The sequence below is a fragment of the Triticum dicoccoides genome, chromosome 3B (genome assembly GCF_002162155.2).
Source record: "Triticum dicoccoides isolate Atlit2015 ecotype Zavitan chromosome 3B, WEW_v2.0, whole genome shotgun sequence".
Taxonomy (NCBI): Eukaryota; Viridiplantae; Streptophyta; class Magnoliopsida; order Poales; family Poaceae; genus Triticum; species Triticum dicoccoides.
Window position 1 is genome coordinate 769,594,151 of NC_041385.1, and position 16,165 is coordinate 769,610,315.

Below are 16,165 nucleotides of genomic sequence, written 5' to 3' on the forward strand. Positions count from 1 at the left end.
AAGAAAATGATAAAAACTTCAAAAAATAAAATCCTTCGAGAGGTAGTTATATTACTATATCTACTAGTTAGGAAAATTTGAAAACTTAAATTTGGACATGTTTTGCAAAAAGTGTAGGGAAATGTAAAACGGCTATAACTTTTGCATACGATGTCGGAAAAAAACGTATAATATATCAAAAAAATCAGCACGAAAATCCGCATCCAATGGAGATGGCCTATGGCCTGTTTGGAATTTTTTAGAATCCTCAAATTCGAAAAGGAAAAAAAGATATGGTCAAATTTCAGTTTTTTTAAAAAAAATTGGTTAAATTTGGTCAAACTACTTATTCAAGAAGTATTAATGTTACTACATAATTATTCAAGAATATTAGTGTTACTAAATAATTATTTCAATTTTTTGAATTTTGGTCAAACTATGGTCAAACTATGGTCAAACTTATTCAAGAAATATTAGCGTTACTAAATAATTACTGTTTTTTTACAATAATAGTTTCAAACTCAAACGGTGAAATGTGTGACTTCATGCTCAAGCTAAACTCCTGAAGGTTAATAGGATTGACATCTTACTATTGTCAGGAAAACAACAAGTGCAGACTCGGAAACGAAGGAGAATAGAACCCGAAAGTTAAGCGTGCTCGGGCCGGAGTAGTGAGAGGGATGCGTGACCGGTCGGGAAGTTACATGACTTGGAATGAGTGATCCACACTTGAGCAGTTAAGAGAGGTGATTAGAGGCTAAATCATCAAATAATTCAGAAAAATTAAAAATAGAAAAAAAATCAATTTTTTTCACAATTTTCAAAAAAAAAAATTCAAAAAAAAACCTTTTGTACCGGTTGATAACACCAACCGGTACTAAAGGTCCCCCATACTAGCGCGCGAGCTCACGCCATGTGGTGGCACTTTAGCGCCGGTTCGTGCCGAACCGGTACTAAAGGGGGGGGGGGGGGCTTTAGTGCCCACACTTTAGTGCCGGTTCCATAACCGGCACTAAAGGCCCTTACAAACCGGTTTTAAAGCTCCGTTTCCTACTAGTGTTCCTAACCTTGTTCGCTTCCTTTCTTGTGTTCACAATAGCTTCCATAGCATTTTTAGCTCGTCATCTCCTTTCCTCTTCTTCTTTTCTTTTCCGTCTTTCTTGCATCCATTTGATCTTTTGGCTTGGAGTATGCAACTGAGTTTGGTGTAGGGCTTCTCTTGCCGTCATCACTTGATGCCTCCTCATCATCATCATCCAAATCAATAGTTTGCTTGTGTTTGTTGCTCTCCTCATCATCGACACTATCACGGGGCTTCCACTTCTCATCATCCTTCAACGCATCATAGCAATGAGGCAAGCTAAATGGTATCCCTTTCTTGATCTTCCTTGTCTTGGTCTTCTTCTCCTCTCCTTGAAATAAGTTTTGTAAAATAGTGAGCTACAAAGAAAAGAACAAGTTAGCACTTGAAACACCAAGAAGAGGCATGATGAACATGGAAGAATCATGAAAGAAATGGCACTTACCCTATATCTATCATTAGTGACACTTGGGTTCAGCGTATCAACCGCCTTAAGTGCGGCCGCCCACCTTTGACAATCTCGGTCGATTGTCGATCACCTAGAGCGAATAGACCTTTCTGAGCGGTCAATTCCACTTTTGTTGTGTAGATCAAAGTGCTCCTTCATCCAACGACAGGATTCCTCGACACTTGCAACCATGTATTGCATAGCAAGATGTCTTCGTCCACCTCAAACTCATGATCATCGAAATGCATCTCATTGGGCTTGAGACGAATGAGAATTGTTGGAGCTAACACCCATAGTTGACATATATGTCTCATCATGGAAACTACAAAGTATATACAAAAAAGCAAACAAGCTATCAATATGTACGCATTCAAAAAACAACAACAACAAAAAGTTGGTAAAATTTTACCTTGTGGGCATTTCATCGAACACCTTGTGCGCATCGGCCGACGGCGCTTCGGTCGCCACCGCATCCATCACACGACCTGCAAGCTTTTTCTTCGGCCGTATAGAGGAGCCGTCCACCGCCTTGTTCTTCTTCCCGGACACCTTGCACGCCTTCGCCCACGCCACATTTGGCAGCTTCGAGAGGGGGCGCGTGGCTTCACAGCGGGCGCTGGCGCGCCGCCACCCGCCGCCGAGGTCATCCGTGGCGGCATGAAAAGGCCGCGCGCGAGACACCTTTATATCTGGGCAATGCACGCAACCATTTCATTAATTATTCACAATGACCTTACAAAGTAATACATCAGCAAGTCTGAAGACATTATCATAGCAATATCTGTCGCAACACCTATCCACTTGATGATGGGGTGCCAAAAGGCCTAGCCGAATACCAAACAGACCTCGCACCAAAACCTAACATCTAAAATCGGAGTGTTGACGTATAATGTGTTGTCTAGTCTCTTCCATCAGATCGGTCTTTTCGTTGCATTGGCTAGAGCATGCACTTCTACATGGTATCGGAGCCAAGAGGTCTTGAGTTCAAGACCCGGCTGGCGCAATTTAAATTGCATCCCACTTTCGGTCCATGTTTAGGCCTGAGGGTGCCACAGGTGAGGGGGAGTGTTGACGCATAATGTGTTGTCTAGTCTCTTCCATCAGATCGGTCTTTTGGCTGCGTTGGCTAGAGCATGCACTTCTACACGGAGGCCCCATCCAAGTCGCAATGCCAGGTCTGTGGCACACACCGGTCCGGCGCACACTCAGTGGGCACTGCACGCGCATGCTGCAGAGGCCGTCACCAACGTATTCCATTGATCCATCTTCAGAGCAGGTACTGACGCATCGAACTTATCAGGCCTGTCGTTGACGTCACCATGACAGCAGATAGCGCCCCCACCGTGCGTGACTCCATCATCTCACGTCTGTCGCCGAGACACCGATGCGGCACGCCGCCGAGACTCACTGTCACCAACGCGGTAGATGTACACCGGTCCACTCCCTACGTCCTGCATCGAGCAGCTGCTCTAAAATAATGCCCTCATGAGGGAGAGCGCCGCCATTGTCCGATTCGGCATACTTGGATCCGGGGTTTGCTCCGGAGCAGCGCGAGTGGGTAGAAGGTGGCTGCAATGGCGATGCCTTCAACAAGGTAACGGCGTATAGAAGCCGCCACTGCCTGCCATCACCGTAGTCGGAGCTCAGTTTTTCACTGGCAGCCACCCCTTACGAACTTGCCGCCGGGACTAGATGTGGAACCAAGAGGTCCGCCACAACCAGTCGACGGACCAACTACGGCGAAGGAGTAAATGGATGTTGAACTTTGTTTGTGGGGATACTATATATATTGTTGAATATGTAAGCATGTTGAGGTTGGTGGAGCAATTTAAATTGTTGTGTACTGTTGTTTCAAATTGCAGGGCTGGGACAACAAACAATAAAAAAAAAAGCAGATTGGCATATATGCCGACTGCAAAACACGGCTTACTGTCAATAAGCCATACCGCCCTGGGAAAAGCACTCGGCTTACACCATGTAAGCCGTATCACCCAGTCAAAGCACTTGGCTTAAATCGTAAGGCTGGTTGTAATAGGGAGTATCATATACTAGTATCATGCACATGATACTAGTGTATGATACTACCTCCCTAATGCATAATATCATATGTTAGTATCATATATTACTTTATTTATTGTCATGCATGACACAAAGTAGCATAACATTTATTATGATACAGTATCATGATATGATACTCAACCCTCACTTTCTTTATTTAATTCTATGTCACCTCATTAAAATTGTCTAGTTGGCATGCATGATACTAGCTATGATATTCCCATTACAACTAGCCTAAGCCGTACCGCCTAGTTGAAATCACTCGGCTTAAAGGAAAAGAAGAGAACCAGATGGTCTCTGCCGTCGTATGTATTAGCCGAGTGTGGCCGCAAAACACTCGGCTTACAGAGGATATGTGATAGTATGTTTTATTTAGCAACTTAGTGTAGTATTGTACTAGTACTAGACAATTGGTATAGGGTCGAGTTGAGTACAGGTGTAGTAGTAGAAGTTGGGCCTCAAATGATCCATTCTACTCATTGTGTCATTGTGTGTGGTTTCGTGGTTGGGCTACAAAGCAGCCATATGCTTACAGTAAAAACGGAAATTACATATTCAAGGAAACAGAAATGTCCGTTTCCACGTCTGTTCCACCGAGAAATACCGTTTCATTTTTGTTTCCATTTTCGCATTAAAAAAATCAATTTTCACTTCCGTTTTGCAAATTTTTATTTCCGTTTTCATATTTCCTATCCGTTTTCATTTTTCCTCCGGAAAAATAGAAAGCTTCCACTCCATTTTCATCTCTAGTGCTGGATGAACATCTTTATCTCTCTCTCTCTCTCTCAGAAAAACAAGTGGAAACATGCAGAACATGTCCATCCTGGATGGTAAAAGGCACACATCCTGCAAGGAGATTCGAAAGTTTAATTACCACCTAATTGTACATATAGTTAATTGACCGAATCCCTAATAAAGAAGGGATAACTGGCAGAAATATGACGACGACCTTACAATCTTTCAACGAACATTTAGCAGATAACCGACCGAATCCCTAACAAAGAAGGGATAACTGACAGAAATGTGACCACGACGATTCAATCTTTGATATTTGGAAGGAAAAAAAGGAGACTCGATACTCCTGCTCTGGTTGGCCTTGAACCGTACGGCTCTCAAGTGCACTACAGAGCAAGAAACTCGGGTAGGACATAGATAAGTGGGTGAGCTTGACGATGATTGTTGAGGGGGCCAGTGGAGAGGATGAAGAAGATAAGTTATACATGAACTCCAAGACATCTAGGACAATTAATGCGTAATATTATTAAGGATACACTTAAGTGTTTTCCTAGAGTGGGGGGAATGGCCCCCTTTTGGCCCCATGAAGCTCCACCACTAGCACACGTCCTCATGTCGCGGCGGAAAATCGAGCACATCGTCGCCTAGTAGATAACCGACTGAATCCGTAACAAACAAGGGATAACTGACTAAAATGTGACCACGACGATGCTATCTTTGATATTTGGAAGGAAAGAAGGAGACTCGATAGTCCTGCTCTGCTCGGCCTTGAACCCTACGTCTCTCTAGTGCACTACAAAGCAAGAAACTCCGGTAGGACACATATCAGTGGCGGAGCTTGATGATGATTGTTGAGGGGGCGAAGTAGATAAGTTATACATTAACTCTAAAAAATCTAGAACATTCAAGCCTAATAATATTAGGGATACACTTAATAGTTTTCCTAGACTAGGGGGCAATGGCCCCCTTTGGCCCCATCAAGCTCGGCCACTGCCACGGATCCTCACATCGCGGCAGCAAATCGAGCACGTTGTCTCCTAGTAGAACCACATGAAAATGCACCGGCGATGGAACCTTGCGCATGACTAATAGGTCAGCGGCGGCGTGATTCGACATCGCCGTCACTAGTTCACTACACCAGATGGCAACCGGAGATCTGGAGCGTAGTTACTATTTATGGCCTTAAGCAATACAAGCAGCTTCTATTGCTGAAGCTTTTCCTCCCTCGCCTCATATTGAGCTGGCCCATTCACACGCACGCAGTGTAAAAAAGAGCAAAGAAATGCGCAAGAATCAGGGATCAAATCACTAGTAGAAAAATGGTCTTATGTGAAGCTCTTTAGTCCCGGTTTGTAATAGAACCGGCACTAATGAGACCATTAGTGCCGGTTCCAACGGCTAGGCGGGCGGTTCGTGGCGAAACTTTAGTACCGGTTCGGCCCACGAACCGGTACTAAAGAGGTGGTGGCAGGCTTGTGTCAGGCTGCGACCCTGATACGACTCCAACGTATCTATAATTTTTTATAGTTTCATGCTATTATATTATCAATCTTGGATGTTTTATATGTATTTATATGCTATTTTATATGATTTTTGGGACTAACCTATTAACCTATAGCCCAGTGTCAGTTTCTGTTTTTTCCTTATTTTTGAGTTTTACAGAAAACGAATACCAAATGGAGTCCATTTGACGTGCCAATTTTTGATAATTTTTTATGGACCAAAAGAAGCCTCGGGAGTAAAAGAGTTGGGCCAGAAGAGTCCCAAGCTGCCCACGAGGGTGGGGGGCGCGCCCTACCCCCTGGTCGCGCCCCCCTATCTCATGGACGGCTCGGAGGCCCTCCTGACGTGAGACCTACGCAAAAAATTCCTATAAATACAGAAACCTCCAGAAAATAACCTAGATCAGGAGTTCCGCCGCCGCAAGCCTCTGTAGTAACCAAAAACCTACCAGGACCACGTTCCGGCGCCCTACTGATGACCCACAAGTGTAGGGGATCTATCGTAGTCCTTTCGATAAGTAAGAGTGTCGAACCCAACAAGGAGTAGAAGAAAATGACAAGCGGTTTTCAATAAGGTATTCTCTGCAAGCACTGAAATTGTAGGTAACAGATAGTTTTGTGATAAGATAATTTATAATGGGTAGGAAACAATGAAAGTAAATAAGGTGCAACAAGGTGGCCCAATCCTTTTTGTAGCAAAGGACAAGCCTGGAAAAGTTCTTATATGAGAACAGCGCTCCCGAGGACACATGGGAATTATCATCAAGCTAGTTTTCATCACGCTCATATGATTCGCGTTCGTTACTTTGATAATTTGATATGTGGGTGGACCGGTGCTTGGGTACTGCCCTTTCTTGGACAAGCATCCCACTTATGATTAACCCCTATTGCAAGCATCCGCAACTACAAAAGAAGTATTAAGGTAAACCAAACCATAGCATGAAACATGTTGATCCAAATCATCCCCTTACGAAGCAACGCATAAACTAGGGTTTAAACTTCTGTCACTCTATCAACCCGTCATCTACTTATTATTTCCCAATGCCTTCCTCTAGGCCCAAACAATGGTGAAGTGTCATGTAGTCGACGTTCACATAACACCACTAGAGGATAGAAAACATACATCTCATCACAATATCGAACGAGAATACCAAATTCACATGACTACTTATAGCAAGACATCTCCCATGTCCTCAGGAACAAACGTACTACTCACAATTCATATTCATGTTCATAATCAGAGGGGTATTGATATGCATTAAGGGTCTGAACATATGATCTTCCACCAAATAAACCAACTAGCATCAACTACAAGGAGTAATCAACACTACTAGCAACCCACAGGTACCAATCTAAGGTTTTGGTACAAAGATTGGATACAAGAGATGAACTAGGGTTTGAGAGGAGATGGTTCTGGTGAAGATGTTGATGGACATTGACCCCCTCCCTATGAGAGGATCGTTGGTGATGATGATGGTCATGATTTCCCCCTCCCGGAGGGATGTTTCCCCAGCAGAACAGCTCCGACGGAGCCCTAGATTGGTTCCGCCAAGGTTCTGCCTCGTGGCGGCGGAGTTTCGTCCCATAAGCTTGCTTTCAATTTTTTCCAGGGTAAAAGACTTCATATAGCAGAAGATGGGCACCGGAGGGCTGCCAGGTGGCCCGCGAGGCAGGGGGGCGCGCCCCCCACCCTCGTGGATAGGGTGTGGGTCCCCTGATGCTGATTCTTTCGCCAGTATTTTTTATTAATTGCAAAAATGACTTTCGTGGAGTTTCAGGACTTTTTTAGCTGTGCAGAATAGGTCTCGAATATATGCTCCTTTTCCAGCCCAGAATCCCAGCTGCCGGCATTCTCCCTCTTCATGTAAACCTTGTAAAATAAGAGAGAATAACCATAAGTATTATGACATAATGTGTAATAACAGTCCATAATGCAATAAATATCGATATAAAAGCATGATGCAAAATGGACGTATCAACTCCCCCAAGTTTAGACCTCGCTTGTCCTCAAGCGAAAGCCGATATCGAAAAATATGTCCACATGTTTAGAGATAGAGGTGTCGATAAAAATAAAATATGAACATGAGGGCATCATGATCATTCTTATAGCAGCAACATATATATATTTTGTCGTATGATTTCTTATGCTCAAGTAACAACCAATTCACTATGTCAAGTATGATTCCGAACTTCATTGAGAACTAACAAACTATAATCTTAGTCATTGAAGCAATTGCAATTTATCATAACATAGGAAAGAGTCAACATAAGAGCTTTTCAGCAAGTCCACATACTCAACTATCATTTAGCCTTTCACAATTGCTAACACTCACGCAATACTTATGGTTACGAAGTTTTAATCGGACACATAGAAAGATAGGGGCTTATAGTGTTGCCTCCCAAACTTTTACCTCAAGGGTAATGTCAACAATAATAGTTCATGCTAACTTACATCCAATTGGAGATATATATATATATATATATATATATATATATATATATATAAGAATAAAATATAAAAAGGAAAGTTGAATATCACCATGACTCTTGTATAATGTATAAGACAGAAATAAAAGATAGGCCCTTCGCAAAGGAAAGCAGAGGTTGTCATATGCTTTTATGGTTGGATGCACGAAATCTTAATGCAAAACAACGTCACTTTATATTGCCACTTGTGATAAAGACCTTTATTATGCAGTCCGTCACTTTTATTACTTCCATATCACAAGATCGTATAAAGCTTATTTTCTCCACACTAATAAGTCATACATATTTAGAGAGCAATTTTTATTGCATACAACATGACAACTTACTTGAAGGATCTTACTAAATTCATAGGTAGATATAGTGGGCTCTCATGGCAAAACTGGTTTAAGGCTATCTTGGAAGCACAAGTAATTTCTACTTGATGCAAGGAATTTGGCTAGCATGAGAGGGAAAGGCAAGCTCAACATGTTGGATGATCCATGACAATATACTTTATCTCAAATATAAGAGAACATAACCCATTACGTCAACTCTTTTAGCATGTCATATTTTAATGAGTGCTCACAATCATAAAAGATGTCCAAGATAGTATATTTGCATGTGAGAACCTCTCTTTCTTTATTACTTCCTATTAATTGCAACAATGACCAAAACTATGTTTGCCAACTCTCAACAACTTTTATTCATCATACTCTTTATATGTGAAGTCATTACTCTTCATAAGATCAATATGATCTCTTTATTCCTTTTTATTATTACTTTTTCTTTTTATTATTTCAAGATCATGGCAAAACAGCAAAGCCCTTGACTCAACACTAATCTTTATTATATATAGCTCACGGACTCGGTTACATAAAGGGACCATAAGGCAAAACTCAACACTAAATCATACCAAACTTTATTCTACTAGATCGAGATATTACTAAAAGGATTAAACTAAGTAAAACGGTGAAGATAGGAGTGTGATGATGATACGATACCGGGGCACCTCCCCCAAGCTTGGAAGTTGCCAAGGGGAGTGCCATACCCATGTGATTATGTCTCCTTTGCTAGTGAAGAGGGTGATGATGGATAGTCGCACATCGAGCGTAGGAGCTCTTCCAACTTGCGGATAATGCCCTTGAGTGCGATGATATGATCCTTCAACAAAATATTTTCACGTGTGAGATACTTGTTTTGTATACGAGTGTCAGGACCCCGACTCAATACCACATCCATCTAGCATGTAACACCTCATATCTCTTTGCGGCCTCAAGCACGGTATTCCCACGGGTGTTGCCTTACCTTGCCCGAGACCGTTTGCGCCTTTTGGCACACGTATATGATAGTGTCACTAGCATCCATATGACAAGGAGCCCGGGCTGACATGGCTAGTCGTAAACCCAAAATGGCACTAACTTATAGGGACAGGCATCCATGATCCAGCATCGAACGTGTCGGTCATCAGCGAGTGAATCCGAGCTATAGCACTGGGCTAGCAGGACTCCGGTAAACCGGGTTGTAGCGGGCTAACATGACTCCGGTGTTCATCGCATGACATTTCCCCGAAGGGACAGACACAGGAATGAAGAAGGACACATGCCGGCCAGCCTAAGTGTTCCGAAGTAGTAGCAAGCTACCATGGCTCACTGGAAGCACTAGGAGACATTTCCCGGTAAGAGAGGCTACTAAGGATAAACAACTAGATAGTCAGATCCCACACATACCAAGAATTTTAATCATACACACAATATGCCCGATATGTGCAAATACAACATGGCATCACAACATGACTCTACAACTCAAGTACTTTATTTAAAGGGTTAGAGAGCCATACATATCATACACACAAGTACGGGTCACACGACCCAACATTCAAGTCATACAAACATACAAGCCAACAGCGGAAGTAACTTGTCTGATTACAGACAACTAGGAAAATAAAAGAGGCTTGGGCAATCCTGACTATACTACATGGTCCATTGTGATCTCAGGATCACCACCTGGGCTTCAGCCTACTCGTCGAGATCGACGTCTATGAAGAACCCATCAGAAGGGGTTGCGTCTTTTGTAAAACGTAAATTAAGCAACATGAGTACAAAGGTACTCAGCAAGACTTACATCAGATCCTACATACATGCACATTATCAAGAAGGGTTGGTGGGGTTATTGCAGCAAACCAGCTTTGACCCTTGGCTAAGCTATCTTACAAGACTCCAACTTGAAATGGTTTTGTGCACTAGAGTCCACTACATACCACTTCAATACACTACCGAGGATCCACCTCCGTCATCCTACGGAAGAGCCATCCTCGGCACTCACGCTTATCTTGAGGCTTTTAGTAGTATCCATTTACTTGTCTATAAACTGTATAGGCAACCAAGTAGTCCTTTACACGACATGTTAACCCTGCAGGGGTGTACTTCTTCATACACGCTCTCACCGCTTACCGCCGTTTACACGACATGTACTCGGCAACCTTCAAGCGGAAGCCCAACGTGGGTGTCGGCCATGACCTACCTAAACACCTAAGTCTCTAGTCCAGGTTTATCGCCTATTCAGGTTCCATCCGCAGGGAGTCCGACCGAGGTTTCCACATACGGCCCCGAACGATGTGTGCATGGTTCCCGAGATACCAAACGGGCATCCGGTACACCGTGCCACGTACCTACTGCATCACAGCCCACCCCGCGGATCAGCGCTGTCCATGGCCTCCAGTAATCTACAAACACCAGAAACTACTTGAAGGACTAGGGTGAATAAGAAGCCGAGAGGGTCCATTGGTTTCGGGCCCAATGCATGGTAGTAGCTCATTCTTAAATCACACATACAGATCTCAGTGCTTAAGGACGGCTTCAATGAAAGAAACCACCATGTACTCCTACATGGCCTCTCATCGATACCTTTACCAAATCGTGTTCAACATATCACTCTCATTACTGGCATGATCATTTCACTCTAGCCCATCACCCTGATGAACCAGACCTGACACGACTCTAAGCATAGCAGGCATAGCAAGGTAGGAACAATACATACACATGGCTCAATCAACTCCTACACATGCTAGTGGGTTTCATCTAGTTACTGTGGCAATGACAGGTCATGCAGAGGAAATGGGTTCAACTACCGTAGCACACAGCAGTTTGAATCACATTGTCTTAATGCAGTAAAAGAGAGCAGAGGTGAGAACATGGGATTGTATCAATATGATCAAATGGTTGTTTGCTTGCCTTGCGGGTCCGTGGACTGGTAGTGCTCTTCGTTAGGGTATTCGTGATACTCCTTGGGGGCAGAACGCCGCAAAGAGCACCGATATACAATCATCACCAAACAATATACAACAATATGATGCATGCATGAGACATGGCAAAATGAGTGTATTGGGCTAATGCAACTAAGACCAGATGGGTTTGAACCATTTTGAATCAAAGATTCAAGTTTCAAACTCATAAATGGCCCTTAATAGTGCTTTATCTTGTTCTGCACTAAACAACAAGTTAACTTTTTGAAACAGGCATGAAACCAGTACAGATGGATAGATTGGATTTTTCTGATCATTTTTCATATATAACACTTTGCATTTGGAGCTACAGATTAATTGCTATGATTTTTTGAAGTTTGTGGTATTTTCTAGAATTTCCTGTATAAGAATAATTCCAGTAATTAAATTACTGCGTCAGCATTATGTCAGGGTGACGTCAGTGGTCAACGGGACGGTCTAGGACAAACCTGACCAGTGGGTTCCACGTGTCAGTGTAATTAGTTTAACTAAATTCAATTAGTACTAATCCTGGATTAGTTAGCCGGCTGGGCCCCACCTTTCATTATCCCAGGGGGGTCAAACTGGGCCCACCCATGGTCAAACACAGTCAGCGGGGTCAAACTTGCCGGCGTTTAGCCGCCGGCGAGGCCAGACGCGGCGGCGAGGTGCGGGTTTCATGCTCCGGCGACCAAAAAGGCGGCGGAGGGCACCTACGCGTTGCGGGGAGTGAGATGCATGCAGTGGTGGTGGTGGTGGTTGGGCTCGGCGTCGCTGGAAACGGCACCGACGACGAGTTTGGTGGTGGCCGGAGCTCGGGTGAGCTCAGACTCATCGCTAGGAGGCACAGCGAGGTATGTGGGGTGGTGCGTTGTGCTCCTGGGGGTGCGGTAAGGTTGGTGGACAAGGTCGCGCGGCCGTTGAGTGGTCGGAACCTCGTCGACGATGAGCTCCGCGGCGGCGCGTGCGGGTGAGCCTCGTGCAGTCGCTACCGTGCCCGAGAGAGAAAACAGAGAGGATGGGGAGGTAGCCAGGCTCACGATGGTCACGGCGAAGCATACGGTGAGGTCGGGGACGAGCTGCTGCGGCGGTGACGGCGGAAGGGATCTCCAGCGACGGTCGGTGAAGACAGGGTCGGTGGAGGCGGTGCAGAGCGTGCGAGTGCTCGGGGCTCGGCTAGCTCGACGGAGCAGACGACGGCGGAGCTCGTGGACATGATGGAGCGGCGCAAGGACAACGGTGGGCGCGGCTACGACGGCGGGACGGCGGCGGCTGCTTCGGCCATGGCGGAGGGGAGCGAGGGAGAGAGGCAGGGGGAGAGTGGACGTGTCAAGGGGGTTCGGGGCGCGACGTGGAAGTCGTCCACGCCAGCAAAGTAGCGAGGGGAGGAAGCAGGGCGGCGAGCAGCTGCGTGGCACGCGCTGGTGCCAGCATCAAGCACCTGCCTGCCTGCCTGGCCAAGTCAAGCAGCTCGCTGGAGCTGCTGCTGTGCTGGGCCGGCTAGGTGGGTCTGGTGTTGGGCTAGGCTAGGTAAGATTCTCTCTCTCTCTCTTTATATTACTGTTTTCTATTTCTTCTGTAGCTTTGTGGCTTTTCTAAAAATACCTAGGCAACTCCAAAAATCACCAAACTTCTCATGACCACTAAATGGAATATATCCAGCATGGAACATTTTAGTTTGGGATTATTTGAGCATTTGAAATATTTTATATAATTTAAATGCCCAAACTCAAATAACTAAAGATTTATTTCAGTGACCTTAGGATGACCTAGAAAATTGTGCATCACCTTTGGCAGAGGTTTACACTACTAGAAAAGGGCTATAGATGAGATGGGCACTAATGGCGCACCTCTCAGGTGGTGCGCCACTACTATATACTAATGGCGCACCATTTGGTGATGCGCCATTAGTGTGGAAGACACTAATGGCACACTAGACAAACGGTGCGCCACTAGTAATATTTTTTTTTCATTTTTCCATACATACTAATGGCGCATCCGGGCGAAGTGCGCCATTACTAGTTCTAACTAGTAATGTCGCACCAGTCAGAGAGTGCGCCAGTACTGTATTCTTTTTTTAATCATTTTTTTGCAAAACTACTAATGGCGCACCATGTCACAGTGCGCCATTACTAGTTTAAACTAGTAATGGCGCACTGTGACTCGGTGCGCCATTAGTATATATATTTATTTTTTCTACTTTTTTGCAAAACTACTAATGGCGCACCACCTGCAGGTGCGCCATTAGTAACCAGGGTTACTAATGGCGCATTTGCAGGTGGTGCGCCATTAGTAACCTGGGACCCCAACATGATATTTTGGATAGCCACACCTACCCACTCACTTTCCCCACTTCATTCCCTCCACCTCCTTCTCCAAGCTTTCGGCTGCCTCCTCCTCCTCACCTCATTTGCATCATAGATTCATCAAAATTAAGTGGTGAAATTACCTTTTTTTGATAGGTATGTAAGGGGAAAGCTATCTTCATGTTGTAGATCTACTTTTTTTCTCCCTAGCTCGCTCCAACAACGTGCACATGCACTTTCTGTGGCCTAGCTAGATCTATGTATGTTTGTGGTGTTGCATATGTTTGTGGTGTTGCATATATGTTTATGTTTGCAGGTACCGGTATTTGAAATGCGATAGTTGCCAATATTTTGCCGGAATGTTGATTCATTTCCGTTTCGGCGAGAATTTTGGCACTATGCATTCTTTTTGGTCCTATTTTTAGGGAAGGTCATGCCAAATTTTTTCTTCGTTCTAGAATATCGTTTTGCTCTACCCCGCAGGCGACCATGGTCCGCACGATGACCGAAGGCATCGTGAATATGTTTTTGAGCTCCGCGAAGGCCGAGATGCTTCAAAAGAACGAGATGGGGATAAGATGTCCATGTCGAAGATGCAAGCTGAAGAGCCTTATTGTGGACCCGGATTCCGGGCAGGTGTGGGACCACCTGCTCTTGCGTGGTTTCGTGGATGGCTATCAGTGGCAAGGTGATGAAGATGACTATGAATTCGTCCATGGGGGCCGGGAAAGAAATGAGGAAGGGCAACAAGATAACCACCGCAGCGAGGGTGGGCGAGAAGACGAAGAATCTCCAGGACATGATCACGACGGTGATGCTGTACACAGTCATCATGTAGAAGATGTCATACATGATGATGAGGAAGATCAAGACGAAGGGCATGATCATGAAGATGAAGATGCCGGAGCAGACGACGATGGAGGCTGGGTGCAGGACCCTCATATTCAAGAGCTGCTTCTCAAGCAGACGGATAACGCAAGAGCTGCCACCCGAGAGAAAGCCAAGCTGGATCAACTGGAGATAGACGCGGTTACTCCATTGTATGAAGGATGCAGGCCCGAGGATACCCGCCTGAAAGTAACGCTCATGGCTCTGGAGATGAAGGTAAAACACAAAATGACCGACACATTCTTCGACGAGAACATGTCATTCTGGCACGAACGTCTTCCCAAGGGGAACAAGTGCCCGACCAGTTTCGAGGAGGCGAAGAAAATCGTGTGTCCTCTGGATTTACCGCACGTGAAATACCATGTGTGCATGAACAATTGCATCATTTATCGGGACGAGCATGCGGAGTCTACCATATGTCCGGTGTGCGGCGTCACTCGATACAAGGAGAGGAAGAAAGCTCCTCGAAAATCGGTGTGGTACTTTCCGATCACTCCTCGTCTGCAGCGGTATTTCACGGACCCTAAGGTAGCAAAGCTCCTACGTTGGCACGCGGATAGGGAGAAGAAGAAGCGGGAAGATGACAGAAATGATCCGGAGATAAATAAAAAGACAAGATGCTGAATCACCCTAAGGATGCAAGCCAGTGGCAAGCGTTCAACTTCAAATACCCAGAATTTGGGAAGGATCCAAGGAACATCGTGCTGGGCGCGAGCACCGATGGAGTCAATCCGTTTGGCAGCCAGAGAAGCACACAAAGCACCTGGCCTGTGTTTGTGTGGATGTACAACCTTCCCCCCTGGTTGTGCATGAAGAGGAAGTACATTCACATGAGTATGCTAATTGAAGGGCCGAAACAACCAGGGAACGACATCAATCTGTATCTGGGGCTGCTGAAGGAGGAGCTAGACACGCTGAGGAAAACGCCAGCCAATACGTGGGACGCTACAGAGAAAGAATATTTCCCTATGAGAGCCGCACTGCTCACGACGGTGCACGACTATCTCGGTTACGGATATCTCGCGGGGCAGGTAGTCCATAGATTTTCTGGATGCGTAAGGTGCATGGATGACACAACGTATCGCCAGCTAGATAGAGATCCCGGGTGTTTGAAAACCGTGTTCATGGGACATCGAAGGTGGCTTTGCAATGATGACCCGTGGAGGAAACGCAAGGATCTGTTCGATGGTGAAACCGAACCCCGAAAACGCCCGCATACGAGGAGCGGCGAGGAAATAGACGAGCTGTTGAAAAATTGGAAAGATTGCCCACTGCCGGGAAAGAAGCAAAAGGCGCCAGAGCCGGGAAAGAAGCGAAAGGCGCAGAGCCGCTGCTGAAGGTATGGAAAACGAGGTCTGTTTTCTGGGACTTGCCATACTGGAAGATCCACAGTGTGCCTCATAGCCTTGATGCCATGCATATCACGAAGAATGTGTGCGAGAG